This window comes from Schistocerca piceifrons, chromosome 1, assembly GCF_021461385.2.
Source record: "Schistocerca piceifrons isolate TAMUIC-IGC-003096 chromosome 1, iqSchPice1.1, whole genome shotgun sequence".
Classification (NCBI taxonomy): Eukaryota; Metazoa; Arthropoda; class Insecta; order Orthoptera; family Acrididae; genus Schistocerca; species Schistocerca piceifrons.
In genome coordinates this window covers 1,137,571,538-1,137,591,857 of record NC_060138.1, presented here as the reverse complement: position 1 = coordinate 1,137,591,857, position 20,320 = coordinate 1,137,571,538, and positions in this window count along the sequence as shown.

Below are 20,320 nucleotides of genomic sequence, written 5' to 3'. Positions count from 1 at the left end.
CATACAATCACTACCACAAGACAGACAATCCCAGGTACACGTAAATGATGAATCATCCGCCTCCTCTTCCCCACTAGCAGGAGTAGCGCAGGTTGGAATAACCTCCCCCTGCTATATTCACTATACACACAGACGTACCAACCACCAGTAGACCTAACGAACAAGTCCAACTCAACGCAGACGATACTGCCTATTGGAACTCAGGACCCTCAACAATCACAATCAACCGAGAAACGGCAACATACATGACGAAACTACAACAGTGAATGCAGAAATGGCGCATAAAACCAAATTCACACAAAACTCAGCTAATCCTGTTCAGATACCGCGACATACCCAAAAAGACGAGACAACACCCAGAAAACATCACTCTAACGCTGTGGGGAACCAGACTGAACATGACCGACAAAGCAAAGTACATAGGAGTGACTCTAGACAAGTATCTAAACCTGGATGACCACGTCAAAGAAACACTGAACAAAGCAAGACAACGTCAGTCCCTAGTAAGACGAGTCCGGGAAAAATACCATGGCTGCAACGACAAAACAGCTATTAACATCTACAAAACATTTGAACGTCCCCTCTTCGAGTATGCGGCGGTCCCCTAGCCTACATGTCTCAAACAAAAACTGAAAGACGCATACTACGTAGCATACTGAGACTCCCACCCACCACACCCGGACAAGAAGCACACGACGAAGCAAAAGTCACACCACCGCAGACGGGATTCGCCGTTCTCCGCGCACGTCATGGCCGATGCGTACTAACAAGTCGCCCTGACCTCACACAGCTCTTCACAAACAGACCTAGACATAAAAACAAACCGAAGTTCAAGTAAACATTTCCGCCCCGAACAATTATACACAACATACTAACAACACACCCAGACACAATCCACAGTCATGAACACTCGGCACAGATGATACTAATAGCACAGGAAACAGCAACTCCACCGCACCTTCTGGCACTGGATCCAGATTCCGACCCAATGTGAACTCCCACACAACTTGTAACAACAACAACTCTGTACTGTTGTGCATATAAGTAATTGTTTTCATCTGATTTTACGATAACCTTGTGTAATTGATGTTCTGATTTCATTTCCCTTTGTTTCATGCCATTATGTTAAGAAAACTGTAAATAAGTTTCAATGTGAATATTAATGTTTATGTTAAAGGTCATGTAATATTGTAATAGAACTGAAATGTAACAAATGTTGAAACTGTTGTAAGATGTTTAAAACTGTAACTGTGCGTCTGGTCCATACGTAGGCAATGTGTTAGGATACGTAGAATGCAAAACCTCGGGTGAATACCCGGTCTGTCAGGGAGCGGTAAAAGGCGGATGGCAGGCGAGCGCGGGAAAATGCGCACGAGCACTGCACGGCACAACGGGCACAGTAGTAGTTGGAGTTTGGCACTGGCTTGAGAAACTCGTTCTGGAGCGAGGGGGGCTCTCCTGAAAGACATAGCTTCACTGAGCCTCGGGTATGCCGTTCCAACGCCCACACAGCATGGCAAAATTCCTAGGCACTAAATCGAAAAGTATTGCGACGCTAAGAAGAATTTAAGTGCCGATACGTCAAGAGTCATAGCTGTGGTTGTATGTGTGCTCTGTGCCTCGCCATCTTGCCTCCCGCCAACCACCGCAACGATACTAGCAGGTTGAAATTTTTAGTACTGTATTCGTGTGGATCAGAGAGTGAACTGTGTGTTTGGTGCAATAATAACCTAAATTTTACCAGAACTTTTCCATCATTCAATTATCCCCACAACTAACCTAGACAGGGTCCTTTCCACACGTTGTGCAATCCTAGTGTCCCGAAATGAAAATTAAAAATTGTGTTAATAATAATTATTTGCAGAACGAGCTATATTAGAATGGTGTTTAAAGAAATGTTTTGTTAATGAACCAGTAAATGAATAGCGAAGGTCTAACGAAGTCGAAAGATAACTTTAGCATTGATATAGTAATGAAGTTTACTATTTCGAGACAGATTTAAAGGCACTTAAATGAGCAGTAAATAAGATGAAATGAGTAGTAACTTATATACTGGAAATCTTGAATGAATAATAAATTTAGTAATTTTTTTTTTTTTTTTTTTTTTTTTTTTTTTTAAAGACAGCGATCATTACAGTTTCAGGGTCGCCCCTTCATTCATATGTATTCTGAAGTGTGCTAAATTGGTTTGACCAGCAAAAGTTAAAGTTAAAAGTCAAACTTTATCAGTGTTTTATCTTTATCAAAACTGACATTTTGTGCGTGGCATGAATGTACAATTTCAAGGGGAACCTATGCCCGATTTTAATCAAATTAGTAGACAGTATAAAGTTTTGTAGTAAACATTATAGAGTAGTGTAATGTATTCATGATTTTCCGTATCAGTACAGAACGTGAAACTATCAGTTCAATAGATTTTCTGGTTCTAAAATTCTACTATATCATGCAGTATTACAACTTGTTTTGCATGAATATATACCAACTTGTACAGGGAAGAAACTCAGTTAATGCCTAATTAGGCTGGCGACCGTATTATTGTCACGTTGGTAGTATCTTCTGGTTTGCTTTTGTTCCATCCTGACGTGTGATTGCATTTCGAACTTACTTGACGGATCATTGTTATTACAGAGTGGATGTAAGTCTGATTTGCCACCATTCAGGTACACACGGTCGATATCTATGCGAAAATCCTTTCTCATAAGGTGAATCCCGCTCACTTACCATAGTACAAGTACTGTGTCAGGGATTACAACCGGTACAATCTAAATATTGAAAACCCACAGGCCGTGACTGCCACCTAGCTGGTCATTCACTTTTTCGTAACCATAGATGTATATACGACCTATACTCGGGCCGCTGAAACATGTCACTTCTAGATCACTCCCGAAGCTCGGTAGAGTTGTTAGTATAACTAACAAATAAGTGAGGAACGGGAGGCCCCGCGTCTTCTGAACCAATAAGAGCACCGAACAAAAGCCGGTTCCGGCATCTTGGCTGTGTTGGATCAGAGTTACCGCACACTGGGGGAGGCGTTCACTTTTTCGTAACCATAGATGTATATAAGACCCATACCCGGGCCGCTGAAGCATTTCGACGGGGTGGACCGGTAGTGAGCGGACCCTATATTGCCGCGCGCTGCTGGGAGATACTTTGGGAGCGCTACGCTAGCCGTAGCATAGCAAAATTCGTCGTGTGCGTTGTGCGTGCACAACAGAGGCAAAATTGTCATGTGTGGGTGAGCATGCTTCGCGATTGGTGAGCAAATTTGTCGTGGGAGGACTCGGTCATGCTCCCTTTGTCCTGCAGCTGCTGCCGGTCTACTGGCAGCGCGGTTACAGCGATGGCCGTGGTTTTCTAGTTCACCAGTCGTCTGATCTGCCTACGCCGTGAACCGTTCTGTCACTGCCGCAGGGCATCCTCCCTGCTCCTCTGATAGTAGAGAAATTCCTACACCAGGGCCCGTGGTGCTAACCGGTTACCCGCGCGTAGTCAATGGTAGAACTGGCGCTGTTCGGGAAGACATAACCGTGCCAACGAACAAACAAGTAGTGCACCTGGGCAGTGCATGTCAGGCTTCAAGTACCGCTAACACAGACATCTTGGGTAAGCCCAAAGCCCCAAGTCACTGGGCACCCGCGGCCAACCCAACTCAGCCATAACAAAAGCAAAAACATGAGTACAGGAAGCAGACGTGATGCCAGCGCCTAAGCGTCCGGCCCCAAGCCGGCTCGCTGAGGAATCAGAACATACAGCTAGTGAAGACATGAGGGGGAAACTGTTGTCGCTAATATCCCGACCTCAAACAACTTCGCACCGATCGCTACCAACGGTGAGGAAACAGTCGAAAAAAAAGCCCACCCGTCCCTCGACCTCGGGCGCGCAAGCGCAACCGAGGCAGAAACGGTAAAAGGTGACTCCAATCATAGCAACAATTGTCAACAACACAATGGTTATTATAAAGGAGGTCGTCCCACATCTAAGAGGTGGACTGAACACGTCATGCAGGGGGTCCTTGGTCAAATTTCAACCCTCCATTCCACCAGATTATAGATTTCTCGTGGATTATTTCACACAGAAAAAGATACCATTCCACATGTACCCAGCAACTGAGAAAAAACATGTACAAAGCGGTGATCAAAGGTCTCCCCAGAGACACAGATGCCGCACAAATAAAGGAGCTGCTCATCGAGCGTCACTTTCGGGTTATTGAGGTCAAGCAGGAGACAAAGGCATCAGACCCATACAACCCAGGGGAGGGACGTAAGAAAAGAGCATCTTTCAAAGTCATACTCCACCCAGATGAGAAAAATAGGGAGCTCTTACAAACAAAACTCTTCATGAATTGCAAGGTTACAATAGAAAAATACAGACAGCCTGAAGGCCCTGTGCAGTGCCATCAGCTGTTCCACTCCGCGGAACAGTGCCACCATCCCCCAAAGTGCCTTAAGTGTGCCGGCCCACACTTAACAAATACTTGCAAAAAGAACCGTGCAACCCCGGCAAAGTGCGCCTTATGTGGGGGCCATCACCAGGCCAACTACAGCCACTCCCCCCACATGCATACAACTGATATCTACTCCCCCCCTCCCCCGGTCCTCAAACGGTGCTACTGTCGCGAGGCGCTGCCGCCTCTGCGATGTCGCAGTCCACATCTACGGCCAATGCGCAGGCAGCTAGCTCTGCCACCGCCAACAGCCGCAGAGTGACTACGCCGGAGCGAGAAGCCTTCCCTTGGATTCCCCCACCACGCGCCCCGACGGCTGCCGTCTGGGCCACCCCTCTACGTCCCCAGCACGCTGAGGCAACACCTTCTAACATACAGGCCTCCCAGCCAAGACGAGTAGACCATGTGACGTCACTTCCACTAGGCCAGTGGTGGAAAGACTGATTTTGCTACAACTAGCGCTGCTGGTGGCCAAAACTGGATTTAATAGTCATACCAACCATGCAACGAAAGGCACCGGTAGAATACATTGTTCATTTACTTGAAAATGAGTATATGAAGCACTGCAAGAAAAAGTAGCGCCGTTTACAAAGCAATATGCGATAAGAAATCTGCACCGTGAGATACTGTGCTTGATTTGTATGGATTTACCTTTATAAGCAATTCGAAATTCTGTGTTTATGTTGGCTAACCTACCCGGGAAACAAAACTTGTGTTCTGTTTACCTTCAAAGTATAGTGGTTGATTCGTCGAAATTACATCTCCGTTTAACTCTGAGATTTGATTTAATCGTTCGAAATGGTGTATAAGGGTTGTGTTCCACGTTGCAGAGGAAATTACGAAAATGGGCCACGAGTAGATGTGTTTTCTTTTCCTAAAAGCACTTCCCAGTTCCACAGGGAATAAATATTCTGTGCCACTTCCAAAACCTCACCTTAAAACAGGAGCCATACTATCCATTCTGCCAAACTGTCAGAAGTATCTTTCGTCAGCTTCTTGTTCGAGGGAAAGTGGAGATGAGAGACGAAAGCGTCTAGAAAATAGAGACTTAGAAATAGCTATTGCAGCGAGTGTAGCAACTCATGCTCAGTATGAACAGGAAAGACATTTTGTGGACTTTAATGGTTTCATTAAGTGTTTCAGTGGGTATCAAGCTGCCTAATGACTGGCATCTGATGAAGTCAGAAAGTTCCATAACTTTTGTTCTAATAGACGTCAAAGATATTCCTACACTTCTGTGTTCTGTTGTGGTGACTACTGACCTGAGTATGTCTTTATATGAAGGTAAAAGTGTAATCTCAAAACTTGGTACAAGAAAGTTCCCTGTAACTATAAACCATTTAAATGACTTAATTAACACTATTGATAACTTGAAGAACTTTACTAGGAAAAACAATGGCAGCACTGGAAAAGACCACTTGCTATTCGTTACTCATTATTTGAAAGATATGGCAAAACATTTTGATGAGAGTGAAAGTAACAAAATAAATTTTCTATGTGAGCAATTGAATCCAATGGGAGTCCACAAGAGCCATTACAGATACTCAACAGACTGTATTATATTTTGTAGTATTCTATTTTCAATATCACCACATGCTTATAAGTTTATAAGAAGTACACAGTATCTTGTGCTACCTCGTCCTAATACCCTGCATAAAATCTGTTCACATTTTCAAACAAACCCAGCAGCTGAGCAGCTAGGTGGCAATTTTCTGACGTATATAAAACAGAAATTCCAGTTTCTTTGTGAATCAGATCATGTTGTTTCACTAATGTTAGATGAAATACACTTGAAACTTTATTTAGACTTCACAGGAGGTAACATTTTGAGTGCTGCATTCAATTTTAAAAATGTGGCAACTAGTGCTCAGGTTTTTATGATACAGAGTTTGTTGTCTTCATATAAAGATGTAGTCCACATTCTTCCAGTAAAAAAATATAAATGGTGGAGGACTTTTCACTATAATAAGGAAAACAATTTCTGGACTGCATGCAATAGGTTTTAAGGTAGTCCGTGTTGTTAGTGACAACAATTCAGTTAACAGAAGGGCAATGTCATTCTTTGCTTCCCCTCCTCAACTGTCAATTGTGTACAAACACCCCTGTGATGACACTGATCCTCTTTATGTTTTAGATTCTGTTCACATTTTAAAATGTGTCAGAAACAATTGGATTAATAAAAAAGATCCTGATCAGACAATTATGTACCCCCAGTTTGAAACAGATTCAGAAAATACACAGCTGTGTATGGCCAGATCCTCTTCAGTTAAACAACTTCACGACAGAGTGTACACAGATAGTAAAATTTGCCAATAAGCTTAATTTAAAGTCTCTTTTTCCAAGTAACCTGGAGCGATAAAATGTCAAACTTGTACTTAATGTTTTCAATGAGATGACTGTTCAAGGTTAGCTAGCCTTGGGGGAACATCATCATATTGAAAGTTTTGAGAGCACTGCTAAATTCATTAAATTAATTTGTACATGGTGGAACATTGCTAATGTTAGCTCACCCGGTAAAGATATCCGTTTCAAGGATGCAATGCTGAAACCACTCTCAAGCACAAGTAATGAAAATATCAGATATTTAGAAAGATTTCTATCATGGCTGGATAAATGGAAACATATTTCTGGTAGTACATTTGCATTATCCAGTGATACACATTTGGCGATATCACATACCACTCATGCCCTTCTACAACTGATCAAGTATTGCACTGAGGAGCTGAATTTTAAATATCTTTTTCCAGGTAAGATTCAGGCAGATGCTCTAGAAGCAAGATTTGGAAAATATCGAACAACGGCAGGATCTCAGTATTTGGTATCTTTGAGACAGGTATTTGAAATTGAATCCAAGCTAAGAATTCAGACTCTGCTGTCCTTGAAAATTTCATCCTCTGCTCTTGGTGAAGTTGGCATAGATTTAGATTCTTTTGAAAGTGATTGTGTAGATGATATCACCTTACCACCACCATCGAACTTTGAGAGCATAATGAATTTCAGTGAAGAACAAGTTCAATCTGTTCAGGAATACTTGCCTGTTTTCACATACTAGTCAGGGTACTGTGCCAGAGCTGTTCTTAAGAAGCTGAGGTGTGAAACATGTAAAACATACTTAGTGCTTGATAAAACATTATCAGTAATAGAAAGTGATGAAAGCTATGAACTTATAAGAAAGGTAGATAGAGGTGGATTGTATTGCCCTAATAATGAGGTCATTAATGCTGTTATTTTCACTTATTTGATTGTTAAAAACTTGGTGTCTGGAGAACACGAGCTCTCCTTCATGAGATGTACATCCCAGAGAAATCTAGTTATAAGATTAGGTGTTGATGTAATTAAAAGGGAAGATTTTTGCTAAGTCTTGTAGTCAGGTAGATCACACTGATGACAAAATTCTTCCAGTCTGTAGTAAAAGTAGCATGTAATATATTTCTCAATAATTATGTTAAAAAAATTAATGACAGCCATATTGGCAGTAAAATGAAAAAGGGAAAACTGTCAACTGTAAAGTAGTTTAGAATAAATTTTGTGACAGGTTAACAAACATTTACATTTGTCATTCTCTCCTAATTCCTACTTTTCTCTACTTGATGTGTCAACTGATATTGGCTTTATGTACACATGGGATGAGACAATGGCCTCACGTGGATCACAAGAAATAGGTTCTTGTGTTACAAAACATATTACTACAAGAGCTTCAGCTTCAAAACATGTTGTCATGTATAGTGACACTTGTACGGGGCAAAATAGGAATTTGAAATTTGCATTGAGTCTCATGAAATTGCTTCACACCAGTGTTAACATCGACATTATGGACCATAAATTTATGGTTAGTGACCACTCCTATCTTCCTAATGATTCAGATTTTGGATCTATAGAATCCTATGCAAGAGATAAAACAGTTTATGTTCCTGCTGATTGGTGCTCCATAATCGCAAAATCAAGAAGAAAGAAAGCTTGTATTGTTACGCAAATGTCACGTGAAGACTTCAAGTCTACGAAGAATCTTTAACAAGCTAATACAAGGATAAAACGAAATGACGCTAAAAAAAGTGTCGTGGCTTGATATGCAGTGGATTCGTTTACTGAAGAACGTACCTTTTATGCTCTATTACAAGGAGACTCTTAATGAGGATTTTCCATTCTCCGCTCTATGTCTAAAGACAGCCAAACCAGGAAGGCCATTTTCACTTGGACGTATTGCTATGGAAAACCTATACCATGGACCAAGACCTGTAACCAAGGAAAAGAAAAGGGACATGCTATATCTTCTACCATACATTCCACCCATCAACCATGCTTACTTCCAGGGACTTACAACAGCTGAAGCAACAGTAGATGATGCAGGCCCGCTGGATGTTGTTGATACTGAACGTGACTGAACGTTGTCATAGCTAAGAAAGCATATTTCGCTGTTCCGGTGCTCATAGAAATTTGCAAAATTATGGCTTGCACAGTTCTTCTCCAGCATGATGGAAACTGGAGGAATACCAAATACCCTTAAGAAAACAAAAATCATAGCGATACTGAAACCAGGTAAACCAAATGACCAATCAAACAGCTACCGCCCAATTGCCCTTCTTAGCATGATCTACAAACTACTGGAGAGACTTACATGTAACAGAATAAGTCCAGATATCCTTAAGTGTATCCCTGTGGAACAAGCAGGCTTCCGGCCAAACAGGAGCTGCACAGATCAAGTCCTCTCACTAACTTCCTACATCGAGGCAGGCTTCCAAAGACAAGAAAAAAACATCCGTGGTATTTATAGACCTGACAGCAGCTTATGATACTGTATGGAGGCAAGGCCTGATTTACAAACTACTCCGCATCGTGCCATGTTTGAAAATGGCTAACCTTACCAAAGAGATGCTCTGCAACAGACCATTACGAGTGATACTTGGAAATTATAGGGGCAAAACAATGAAGCTCAATAATGGCTTGCCCCAAGGATCAGTCCTGGCACCACTACTTTTCAGCATGTATATAGCCGATATGCCTAATACTAAATCTGAAAAGTTGGGATATGCAGATGACTGGGCCATAGCTACACAACATCGAGATATGGAGCATACTGAGACTGTCCTGACAAGCGACTTGTCATTGCTGGGAACCTATTTTCGTGAATGGAGACTACAACCTAGTCCAACTAAAACTGAGGCTATGTGTTTCCACCTGAATAATAAATTGGCTAACAGACGCCTTAAGATATGTTTTCATAACAATATTCTGCCTTATAATAAAAATCCAAAATGCCTGGGAGTGACATTACATAGAAGCTTGAGTTACAAACAACACCTCATCAACACTGCTGCATAAATCCGTACTAGGAACATTCGAGGGGGTGGATCGGCCGTGAGCGGACGCTATACTGCCGCGCGCTGCTGGGAGATCCCTTGGGAGCGCTACGCTAGCCGTAGCGTAGCAGAATTTGTCGTGTGCGTTGTGCGTGCACAACGCAAGCAAAATTGTCGTGTGTGGGTGCGCACGCTTTGCGATTGCGCCGCAAATTTGTCGTGGCAGGACGCTTAAGTGGTCTCTTTGTCGTGCATTGTCGTGCAGCAGCTGCCTGTCTACTGGCAGCGCGGTGGCGGCGGGGGCCGTGGCTTTCTAGTTCACCGGTCGTCTGATCTGCCTCAGACGTGAATCATTCAGATACTGCCGCAGGGCATCCTCCCTGCTCCTCCAAGAGTAGGGAAATTCCTGCGCCAGGGCCCATGGTACTACCCGGTAACCCGCGTGCAGTCAATGGTAGGGCTGGCGCTGTTCGGGGATACCTAACGGTGCCAACGAACGAACAACCAGTGCCCCTGGGCAGTAAATGTCAGACTTCAAGTACCGCTGACACAGTCATCTTGGGTAAGCCCAAAGCCCCAGTCTGCTGCGGCACCCAGTCACTGGGTACCCGCGGCCAACCAACTTCAGCCATTATCAAAGCAAAAACACGTGTACAAGACTCGGACGTAATGCCAGCGCCTAAGCGTCCGGCCCCAAGCCGGCTCGCTGAGGAAACAGAACAACCTTCCAGTGATGACATGGAAGTAGGGGGGGAAACTGTTGTTGCAAACATACTGACATCAAACAGTTTTGCTCCGATCGACACCGACGGAGCGGAAACGACCGAAGCAACGACTACCCGTCCCTCGACCTCGGGCGCGCAAGCGCAACCGAGGCCGAACCAACCGGGAAAAGGTGCCCCCAATCCTTGCTACAATCTTAAATGGAACGATGAAAATCATAAAAGAGGTCGCCCCAAAACTAAAAGGACTAAATACCTCATGCAGGGGGTCCTCGGTAAAATTTCAACCATCAACCCTCCCCGATTATAGATTTCTAACAGACTACTTCACCCAGAAGAAGATTGCGTATCGTATCATACATACCCGGTCATTGAGAAAAACTCATACAAGGCGGTGATCAAAGGCCTCCCCAGAGACACCGATCCAGCAGAGATAAAGGAGCTCCTCCTTGCGCGTCACTTCAGGGTTATCGAGGTCAAACAGGAGACCAAGGCATCCGACCCGAGCAACCCGGGAGAGGGGCGCAGGAAGAGAGCTTCATTCAAAGTAATACTACACCCCGACGAAAGAAATAGAGAGCTCTTGAAAATCGATCTGTTCATGAACTGCAAGGTTACGGTAGAGAGGTATCGCCAACCTGAAGGCCCTGTCCAGTGCCAGCAGCTGTTTCACTCTGCAGAGCAGTGCCACCATCCTCCAAAGTGCGTCAAGTGTGCCGACCCACACTTGACAAACACATGCAAGAAGAGCCGTGCAACCCCGGCAAAATGCGCCCTATGAGGGGGAGATCACCCAGCGAACTACAGCCGATGCCCCACACGAATACAATTGATGTGTACCCGCGCCCCTCGGTCGGTAAACGGTGCTGCCCTGTCACGAGGTGCTTCCGCCTCTACAGCGCCGCAGCCCACATCTGCTGCAAACGCGCAGGCAGCTAGCTCTGCCTCCGTCAGCAGCCGCAGAGCGACTGCACCGGGGCGAGAAGCCTTTCCCTCGCTTCCCCCACCACGCTGCTGCCGCCTGGCCTCCCCCTCCACGCCACCAGCGCACTATGGCGCCCGCAGCTGCCGCGCCGCCTCAGTCATTCCGCTGCTCGACTCGCTGCGACGCACCTGCTACTGTCACCGCGCACGTAACGCCATGACTGTGAAGCAGTTTGCCGCTGCACTAGAAGCCCTCACCCATGCGATGGGGTTCACCGGCTGCCACCAACGTCAGCATAAGCGCAGGCGAACGCAGCAGAACAGGAAGGGCCTCCAGTGCTACAATTGCCAGCAGCTGGGGCATGCTGCGCGGGAGTGCACGAACGCCGTCGCGTGCTTGAAGTGCGCGGCGGCTCACGACACCCGCAGTTGTACGAAGCCCCGTGGTATGGCCAGCAGATGCGCGAACTGTGGCGGGTCACACGCCGCAAACTCGCGTCGCTGCGGCTACCTTCGGGAGTTCCGCCGGCTGTCCGTCGCACCACGTCCTGCGACGGCGTCAAGCGCCTCGACGGCCGCCCCGCCTCCCCGCCCCGGCGAGGGGTGCGAGCCGCGCCGTCTTGAAGCCGCCACCGACCACGCCATGGCCGGCTTCCAAGCCGCCTTTGCGGCCGAAAGGGCCGCACTGAAGGAGGAGCTCGCAGCAGTCCATCGCCAGCTCCAACAGCTGCGCGATGAGCTGCGGGCTAACAAGAAGAAGCCGCCAGTTCCCGCCGCCGCCCCCGCCGTGAGTCGTCCGGTGGGGGTCGATGCGGCCACTCAAACAACCGCCGCTCCCCCTCCCGCAGCACTGCAGGAGATGGCGCCCATGGAAACAGATGTCCCGCCTGAGCTGCCCCCTCCAAGGTGGCAGCCGCAAGCAAGGGCGCTAAGGCGCCTCCTGTCTCCTCGCAAGCCGAGAAGCCAACGAAGAAGAGGAGGATTCGCCTCCCGTTTCCTGACGCGACCAATGTGCAGGTCGTCCTGAAGAACATTGCCGCGGCACTGAAGAACGGGTCCTACCCCCATGCAGACCAACCATATCCCTTCACTCCGCCAGACCAGCCCATACCTTCCCTCCCCCATCGACCGCTTCAATTTCGCACGTACAGATACCGTGACGCGTTTATGGAAGTGCTCACGAAGAAGGAAATAGCCCTGATAAATTCACACCCCATGTTCACCCCCTCTCAATGGGATGCCTTAGTCAACATTATAGACGTATTCGTGAAGGAAGAGTTCCGGTCTGGTCGGCGGAGGATGGACAGCGAAACTATGGAAGCCATAGAAGACATTGCACGTAAACAACGCCAGTTTCAGTAACGGACACCACGCGCGGCCATTGCCCCAGTAGCGGAGCATTAGCTTGAACCACCAGCCAGTCACTTCGGCCCTTCGTTTTCCATTTCTCTCACTGTCTCTCTAACTATCCTTTCATATTTCTTTATAAAAAAAATAAAAAAAAAACCAGCAAACAGTCAAGGACAACACCACCCGTCATGTCACACCAACATTCTCACCTCACCAAATAAGAAGGAGAAGCGCATTAAAAAAGCGCTAGAACTTCGTTCCCTGCTGAGGGTTCAGCCCTCCATCATGTGCGTCGTCGTCGCGCCGCCTCAGTCGGCTGCTGGCCAGCAGCCAGGGACGCCGCTCGGCGTCTTTGACGAGCTGCGTCAACTGTTTGCCGGCTTCAGCCTGACAAATATCATGTACACAATTAGGGACACCATGGCGCGCGTGCGGGCGTCGCCTGATGGCCTCAGTAAATTCATGGCCCTCGCAGAGGGAGCACTCTCATTATTCGATGTATTTAATGGATCCCCCTAAATCCAGAAAGTACAGCATTTTAACTTTTAACGCCAATGGCGTAAAAACACAGAAAAACATCCTAGAGGAATTTCTAGACCGGTATGCGATCGACGTTGTGTGCCTGACGGAAACCCACCTTAAGCCCAAGGACCGCTTTTCTGTGAGAAATTACTGCATCCATAGAGTAGGCCGCGAGCGCGGCGGAGTAGCGGTTCTTGTAAAAGGCAGAAGGTGTTTCCGCACAGTGGACCTACCGCAGACACACGGCATCGAGGCAGCCGGTATAGAAATCAAAATTCAAAACACTCCGTACACCATCATCTCCGCCTATCACCCCCCGGGTACCACCATACTGAAACAGGACCTTCAGGCTCTGCTGGGTACTGGCGCTCGTGTGATTATGGGAGGGGACCTAAATTCGAAACATACGGCCTTTGGCTGCCGCGCCGAGAACAGAAGTGGTGAGAGATTGCATAGACTCGTCGAGAGGCGTGCCGCCCTCAGCGTCATCGCACCCGACGAGCCTACGCATATCCCTGTGGACCCGACAAAAAAACCCGGATATCCTGGATATTTTTGTCGTAAATAACTTCGCTCTCGACGCGACAGTCACTGTGCACTACGAGCTGAACTCTGACCACAACCCGGTCGTTATGAACATAGCCAGTGTCGAAGACGAAGCCGGGAGGATGGCAAAAACAGAAGTAATAACAAACTGGGACTGATACAAATACCTGGTGGGTGAGCACGTGGAGGAAATCCCACAGATGGAAACAAAAGAAGAGATAGACGAAGCAATCACCAACTTTACAGACGTCCTCCACGCCTGTGCTCGCGCTACAAGCGTCTGGCTCACCACAGAGCCTGGCGCCAGGGACCTGCCCCCTGACATCTGGGACCTCATAGTCGCCAAACGCAGGTTGCGTAAGCTGTGGCAGCGTCACCGCGACCCAGCTGACCGCCGCCGGCTGCGGCGGCTGGAGGACCAGGTGAAACTCCGATTGCAGGAGCACAGGTCAAGGCACGCGGGTCGAAGGTGGCCACGTGGCAGAAGCGGTAGCGGACTTCTCCAGCTAACGACTCGCGCGCGAGTACGTTTAGCGGCAAAATTGTGTGTCACCGTTATCGTGGCTGCAATACAAATTGATCAGTATCAATTTGTATTGCGCCTAGGGACTGTTAGGGCACGACGTGAGTCAGGACCCCCTTCGCGTGGGACCAGTCCGCGCTCACTCGTTTAGTACCTACCCATAAGAGTTCCTGTCATCCTCATGGAAGCCAATAACATCGCTGCGAACGTCGCGGCGGTGGTCGCCGCGTCAGAGCACGCTCTGGCGGCGGCCTCCAATGCCCCGACCCCCGCGGCCGCGCCTCCAGGGTATCGCCCACTCACAGCAGTCGAGCTTTTCGTGGTAATGAACCGCATGGCCAAAGCCGCCACCGCCTCAGAACGCGAGGCCGCGGAAAAGGCCTACATAAGGTTCATGCAGTATGATCTCGCCGCCGCACTGCCAGGCGCAGCCAATGAAGAGGCCAAGGTACCGCCGGGAGCCCCGCCAGGCGTGTCCACGCAAGAGGACACTGCACTGCCGGAGGCGGCTCCGAAGGGAGCAGCACCACCAGGCTTGGCTTCTCAAACAGCTAATGTCCTGCTGCCCCCCCTCCCCCCCAACGGTACAGGCCAATCAAGAGGCTGCTGTTCTGCCAGCTGCGCCTCAACCGAGTGAGGACATTCCAGAGGCCAACCTGGAATAATTGATCCGGGAGGGAGAGGCCATGGAACACTCGCTACCGTCTCGAAAGAGACCTGCAGACGCGATTGACGACGATGAGTCGTCCGCATGCGCATCTTCTGTTAACAGGCTACAACAGAAGAAGAAGCCGCACGCGCCAGAGGGCGCCACTGACGACAACGAGGCCGCCCACGAAGACGCAGAGGGATTTGTCGTCCCAAAACGGCGGCACACGGCGCGGGCAAAAAAGCTCGAACCGGTGCAGCCAATAGGGACGCACAACTCTTTTTCAGAGCCACCTGAAGAAGAGACCATAGAAGCGGAGCAGCAGGCACCACAAACCAAAAAGTTACCTGCCCCCCCGCCAATCGTCCTACTCTGGAAGGACACCTTCAGGTCCTTGCTAGAGAAGTTCAAAGAGGTGACATCCTCTTCAAAAATAAGATGGCAAGGGAACGATCTATACAGGTCTCAAACATGGCCGAATGCAGGAAGGCCATGCTTATAATCCAGGAGACGGGTTATGCTGTTACACGCATAACGCAGAACCCATTAAACTCCTAAAGGTGGTTTTCCGGCGCCTTCCTATTAGGATGGAGCCAGACCACCTGAAAGAGGAGCTGCACACGCTGGGTTACAGTGCCCAGTCAGTCACCCTCATGAAATCACCCAGGACCAGGAGAGACATGCCCCTGTTCCTGGTTGTATTGCCAGACAACATAGAAGCAAGAAAAATCTTCCAACTTAAGGAGGTTGCTCGAGGGGGGGTAGAGGTGGAACCACTCAGAGCAAAAGGCAGAAGAGCGCAATGCTTTTCATGCCAGGGCATGGACCATGTGTCCCGTTTCTGCTCCATGCCGCCCCGCTGCGTAAAATGCGCGGGAGCACATCAGAGCAGAGAATGCAAAAAAAACCACTGGAGGAGAAACCGCAGTGCTGTAACTGCAGCGAGCCCCACGTGGCTAGCTACAGGGGCTGTCCTGCTTTCAGACGGAACACAGGAAAAGGAGGGAAAGCTGTGACATCGCGTAAGGTACAGCAAGGTATCAGCTTCGCCTCGGCCACCACGGGAATCAAGGCAAACCAACAAACCCGTCAGGTAGCAAACGCGACCACAACAACACCTGAAGCAGCCCAGGCCACCCCCGCAGCCCAGCGAGCCGCCACTGAGGCGGAGACAGGAAGGCGTGAACAGCGCACAGAGCGCCCAACCCGCGCCAACCCACCACCAGAAACGCCTGCAGAGCCAAACTCTGCCACACAGGCACCCCCGACCGCAACTGCGGCCACCCATACTATCCCAGCAGAGCCGAACGAGCTAAGTGCACTCCTGCACTCACTCAGCACTCTGCTACAACAACTGCCAGTATTGGTCACGGCAGTCACGGCGGCCCTCCAGGCCGGTACCGTCCCCCCCACGCCTTGCCATGGATAATGGCCTCATACATGGACTCACCGTTTGTGGCTTTAATGCAAACGGACTGTACCGCCAGCAAGGCGAGTTTAGACAGTTTCTGCAAGACGAGGCAATCGACATCTGCCTCGTCTGCGAAACTCATCTGAAGCCAGGCGTAAACGTCAGAGTAGCAAATTATTCCTGCTACCGCTACGACAGGCCAACGGCCGGAGGAGGCACGGCTGTTTACGTCAAAAGGACAATCAAACACCACCAGACGCACCTACCAGACCTCAACACCCTAGAGGCCACTGGGGTGAACGTGAACACTGCCATCGGGCAGATCACGCTCGTGTCGGTCTATAGACCACCCAGGGGCAACCTGGAGCCGACCGACTTCGACGAGCTGCTGACCGTGGGGAGGCGAGTGTTCATTGCGGGTGACCTCGACGCGAAACACACGCAATGGAACTCGCGCCTCACAAACATCAGCGGCCGCCGACTCCTCCGAGCCACACTTAGGAATGGCGCCTACATCCTAGGGCCATACGAGCACACCATCTTCCCGGGCCGTAGACAGTCAGACGTGCTCGATATCGCCCTCATCAAGGGAATAGAGCAACACGTAACAGCTAGTATAGTCTGTCTGTAAACTGAAGAGCGAGCAGCGCCTTTGGTGGGGGAAGTGGCCTTTCCCGGAAGAACCCTGCCACTGGCCTACAGGGCCACCCAAAATCAGTTGCCCTGTTACCCGTCTAGCGGTGTAGTTCAGCGTGCAGTGATATACTGATATACGTCGTTTCTGTTTGTGGAATCTTTGTTGCCAGCGTCAGTCAGTTGACTTTGTGTACTCACTGATATACTTCAGTATCCCGAAGTGATGGATAATCGCCCTGCATTGCAAGAAAATGTGCGGAATACGAAGAAGAGGAGGTATTTGCGGAGTAACGAGCGTTCGATCGTCTCTAACGTTATTACAGCGTGTGTTAAGGAGGCAACACAAAAAGAACTGTTGGTTAACATTAACAGCCCCAATCAAAGGGCTGCAGTTTATGCAAACGTCAGCCTCGCCACTATAGGACGCATAAGGAAGGAACGTGAAAACAAGCCGCATGGTTTACTGGAATCGCCGCGAAGGAAAACTGAAAATTTAGGGAGGTAACCCATCGTCATAGACAGTTTCACAAAATCAGTCATTCGACAAACGATGGAGGACTTTTACATAAACCAAAAAATAGTGCCGACATTACGGAAATTGCTTAATGCCGTGAAACAAAAAATACATTTTCCTTGGCAGAAAGATGTTTTACACAAGACATTGCGTGAAATGGGATTTACCTGGAAAAGATCTGTAAGTAAACGAAAGATTCTCGTAGAAAGAACGGATATAATTGACTGGCGATGTAAGTATCTGATCCAAGTGAGGAAATTAAGGGAGCTAGGCAGAAAATTCTTTTATATTGTTGAAACTTGGGTGGACAATAACATTACTTACAGAAAATGTTGGCAGGGCCCTGGCGTTGAGGGCATTATGGACAATGTTAGCGGAAGCAATAGGATTATAGTGGTGAATATTGGATCAAAAGATGGGTTCTTACCCAACGCACAGTTGGTTTATAAAGCGGGTTGTGCAACAGGAGACTACCATGGGCAAATGAACTACGAAAATTTTTCTAATTGGATATCGAATAAAGTGATTCCGAATCTGCCACCGAACTGTGTTATTGTTATGGACAACGCTTCATATCACAACAAGGAACACAACAAAGCTCCAACTAGGTCCTCGAATAAAAGCGAAATGATTGAATGGTTATTAAAAAATAAGGTGGAAGCTGAGTTGACAATGAGAAAAACAAAATTATTTGATTTAATTAAACAACATAAGCCGGAAGACAAAGTATTTGAAATTAATAAAATACTTGAAGCCCATGGACACACTGTGCTGCGACTTCCACCATACAACTGTGACTTAAATCCAATTGAAATGGCGTGGGCAAAGCTCAAGAATTTCGTCAGAGGAAGAAATATTCTTGGAGATATTTGCATGACGAAGTTGCTGCAGTTGGTGAAAGAAGGTATGTAGACATTTTCTGAGCTTCCATGTTTTATTCCGAACTAAATTTTGCCGTAACCGAAAGAGAGCGTATACAAAAACTTGTCCCAATTGTTACAGGTTTTGAAACGATAAGTCAAGATGACTGGAGTGCATACTGCCTCCATGTGGAGAAACTTGAAAGAGAATATTGGGTTAAGGATGGGGTTATGGAAGACATAATAGACGCTATAGTTATTAATTTAGAAAGTGATGACGACGAGGACGACGACGACGACGACAGTAATGATAGTGACAATGTTGATGATGACCTCTAAAATACGATGTATGTAAACAGGCAATGAATATTTTTTTGAAAAATATGTTGTGTGTTCTTTCAAGCCTGACTCTGCTCATACACTATGAAATTTCTTTTGGTAGAAATGTAGTACATGGTAGTAAAAGATTTTCCAAGATAAATACAGTCAAATGTTGTCCAAAGCAATAAATACCATTATCACTTGTTGTACAAAACCAGGAATAACTTGAGAGCTTCATGGTAAAATCAATTAACGTTTCGCTAGCAGAACGTGATTCAATCACGTAATACATTTAATGCCTAGAGAACAGCAGCATTTGAATATACTCTGTCACTAAAACTCTATCTCGGTTACTATTCACATGATTCTAAGGAATATTGCTTAAAACATGTGTGCAATAGCTAATCTAAACACTACTGAAATTTCTTTCGAGACACGTATACCGATTCTGGACTTCTATGTAAAAAGCTTGACATACAAGGTGCGTTCACATATTAATTTTTATTTTTTGGTAAGAACTTTACTTGTTAATCTACAACAATGTTATCCTATTCAAAATATTCCCCAGTACATGCTATACACTTATGCCAGTGCTTTTTCCAATTCCCAAAACACTTTAGGAATTATTTCCTCGGGATAGTTCATAGGCCTTTTGACTGCATTTTTAATCTCACCCATTCTTGTAAAACTGCTGTCCTTTAAGGCCTGCTTTGAAATGTTTATACCACTTGTGTGTTCTGGGTTTACTCATAAGAGACTCACCAAAAGCAATATTTAACATTCCTAAAAATTTGATACACTTTATTCCATTCTTATAACAAAATTTAGTACAGATTCTCTAATCTATTTTTATACAAAACAAATAATAGTTGATGCTACCAAAACACATATAACTTTTTTGACAACTGAGAGCCGGCCGCGGTGGTCTAGCGGTTCTGGCGCTGCAGTTCGGAACCGCGGGACTGCTACGGTCGCAGGTTCGAATCCTGCCTCGGGCATGGGTGTGTGTGATGTCCTTAGGTTAGTTAGGTTTAAGTGGTTCTAAGTTCTAGGGGACTTATGACCTAAGATGTTGAGTCCCATAGTGCTCAGAGCCATTTGAACCATTTGACAACTGAGAACTGGGTAAATACCCAATATGCAAAACATTGCACAGATACTTTTCAGACATGTTTACGAAGAGAGTGGCAAAAAAAGCAGTGCAAACCGAACTAATACAAAACACGGAATTATAAATTTCTGCTTACTTTTTAAACACTCTTCGTGTTGCAAGAATTGTTAAGTTCCAATGCAGACCCTTTAAAGAAAACTTCTACATTTTAGTAAGAACAAGCCTTAAATTCTACAGGTTGATTGCACTATATCTGGTTCGTCTTACGAATAGAGGAACATACATTCACATGAAGAGGCATTCGGTTCTATGTTTGTAGTAGAATACTGACTTCCGTTCTTATGTTAATATTATTTACTCTATAATGTTTTGTTTCGAAGAAGCTATCGTCTTTTGTTTTCCTTATACTCTTAATGCATTTGTCTAAAAATAAACACAGCCGGGACGTATCTGTACGCGGCGTCGCCACAGATATGAAGCGGGCACCGCC